The 2,698-nt window shown below is 40.1% G+C and overlaps 1 pseudogene across 1 annotated transcript in view; it reads left to right on the top strand.

Annotated features, from left to right (window-relative positions):
- The window catches only part of LOC146464004 (uncharacterized), a 15,454-nt pseudogene extending 14,061 nt beyond the window's left edge, over window positions 1-1,393 (top strand). Inside the window, exon 4 of the transcript XR_014856741.1 lies at window positions 1-1,393. This exon is cut by the window's left edge and continues 955 nt beyond it. The product of XR_014856741.1 is annotated as an uncharacterized LOC146464004 (transcript).
- Window positions 1,394-2,698: the final 1,305 nt, after the last annotated feature.

The following is a 2,698-nucleotide window of genomic DNA, read 5'->3' as shown; positions in this document are numbered from 1 at the left end:
AGCAAGTGATCTCTATTTTGAAGTGTTCAACATTTTCAGGGAAAAACACAACAAAAGCGAAGTTCCTCATTTTGACGAAACGTTTCTGGATGAACTGTCAAAGTTTGGCGAGGAAGAAATGAAAAAGTTCAGTTCCAAAGAAGTTAAAGGCCTGAGGAGAAGCGGTATTCTTCATTGTGGTCCTCCCTTCAGGGTGTCTTTTTCTCAAACAACAAAACATTTTTGTTTTACTCCCTTAACTCTTCAGGAATATTTAGCTGCCCGTTGGTTCGTAAAGAAGAGGGAAATTCCTCCTCGAGAAACTGTATCCACAATGGTCATGCAATTTATGGCTGGTATTCTGTCAAAAGAAAAAGACGAGGAGCTCATGGAAAGATTGCTTGAAAAAGTTTCGCCAAACATTGGTAAAAGTGATCAAAAACTTCAAGCTAAATGTCTCTATGAGTATCAGGACGAGGAATTCGCTAAAGATTACTACCGTCAACACCCTGTTCGTGATGAAGAAGTTTGTTTTATTGGCATAAATGACGCGGATTGTATTGCCATATCATTTTTTCTCGATACAATCAGTGCATTGAATGAAGACGAACCCAACACAAGACACCAAACATTGCTGCCACTTAGCACTGTGAACGTCGGAATCGCTGACTCGGAAATGACATTGTCTGAGCAGAGTTCATTCATGTCCATCAAGAGATTACTCATTGATGACAGCAAGATATCATCTGGTTTAAAACGGATATTTGCATCATTAGAAAGAGATTCCTGTTTCATCACCGAGCTAGGGCTGACAAGATGTCAACTGAATAATGAATGTGTAGATTTATTCAAAGACCACTGTCTAAAACGTTAACCAGTCTTTCTCTGTTTGATAATCGTATCGCTGATGCCGGTGCTGCCAGTCTATGTGAAGCACTGAAACAGCCAAGCTGCAAAGTAACCAAACTATATCTGTATGGTAATCAGATCACTGATGTCGGTGTTGCCAGTCTATGTGAAGCACTAAAACAGCCAAGCTGCAAAATAACCAAACTATAACTGGGTTATAATCAGATCACTGATGTCGGTGTTGCCAGTCTATGTGAAGAACTAAAACAGACAAGCTGCAGAGTAACCAAACTAGATCTGAGTCGTAATCAGATCACTGATGTCGGTGTTGCCAGCCTCTGTGAAGCACTAAAACAGCCAAGCTGCAAAGTGACGGAACTAGATCTGTATGATAATCCCATTGAAAAGGAGTTTTCCTTGCTAAATCGGTTACGACAACATGGACCAGGTATTAAAGTACGTTGGTAGAAGGATATTAGTGATCTTCTGCTCCATGAGCTCTCTTTCACTGGCAGGACTTTCCGAATTGATTTTTGGAAATGTAAATAAAGAATAAATAATTACTGAGAACGTCGCGTATATGTTATTACTGATGTAACTTCTGACGTCAAGTAACGTACGTAACGGAAAGCCGACTTGCCTGAGTAACAAGGCCTTCTTGAGGGGAGGGGGCAGAAAGGGAAGGATCCTCTTTTTTTCCCTCGTTACCCCTCCCCCGTCCCTCCGAAAAGGCTGAAACTCAGACTAAAGGTGAAAAAGACAACATCACGTAGTCTTTCTACTAAAACTATTCAATTAACTCCATCACACCGGGAAAAGGTTTAAAAATCATCGGGGCGAGAGTGGGGCATAAAGAAGGCTGTTTATTAATTATTAAGCCTTTATGGCTTTCTTGTTCTCATTTGTGATTCGCTAAACAGAAATACCGTATGGGAAGGTGAATTATGCATTCAAGAACTTTCCGCGAAAACTCTGCTAGATTTAATTAAAAACCAGTAACTGTGTAAGGACAACCACCGCAATAACATGAAACCACGGGATCTTGTAGTAGAGGATATTATTAACAATACGTTGTAAAACGAACCACAAAAAAGAGCAAGGCTGATTGTACAGTTGGGGAAATTCAAATATATTGATAACAATATCTCAAAGGCTACGGATTTTCTTCCTTTTGCATGTTAACTTCTTACTCTTTCTCCCTCCCTTCGCGCTCCAAGTTTTCCATGCATTTACTTCGCACGCGCAAATAATTCTCCTCTTACGAAGCCTTTAAAGAACATCACCGTACCACTCCATCAGAAATAATTTTGCACATTGCAGTTTACCTGGTCCTTTTGTAAACGACATCTGACTCATCCCTCTGGATCTAATACATACCACCAACCGGGACCTCGCAGGAATGGCTCATAAAGTCATTTCCAGCAGTGTGCCCCGCCCATTCCCCACTACTCCTAGGGCCTTCCTCCAGATATTAGGATTTTTTTTTAAACATGTTGTATTGATTTTTTTGGAACTTTTATTTCAATTTCAAACTGATAGCTGATTAATGCTACTAAGACAAAAAAATAACAAGCTAGTTTACAAGGTTCATTAAGTTTTTTACCAGTCAAGAATTTACAAAAAGAAGTGGAACATGATCAGTGATTTACAAGTAACGCGGTGAAAAAAGAAAACCAAAAAAGAGAAGAAGAAGAAGAAGAAATTATAATTAAAACACACCAAGAGATGGATTCTCTTTTGTACAAACACACCAGGGGACACACGTGCGTGCCTTAGGCGCTCAGTGCTCAGAGGGATGGGTAGGGGGACTACTTAATAAAGACTTCTCAGGGGGACGACGGGCTCCTTGCCTTGCCTTTCATATATCATT

Source organism: Pavona decussata, unplaced genomic scaffold (genome assembly GCF_977016875.1).
Source record: "Pavona decussata unplaced genomic scaffold, jaPavDecu1.1 SCAFFOLD_170, whole genome shotgun sequence".
Taxonomy (NCBI): Eukaryota; Metazoa; Cnidaria; class Anthozoa; order Scleractinia; family Agariciidae; genus Pavona; species Pavona decussata.
The sequence above is the reverse complement of the archived record's forward strand: the minus strand, read 5'-3'. Positions and strand labels throughout refer to the sequence as shown.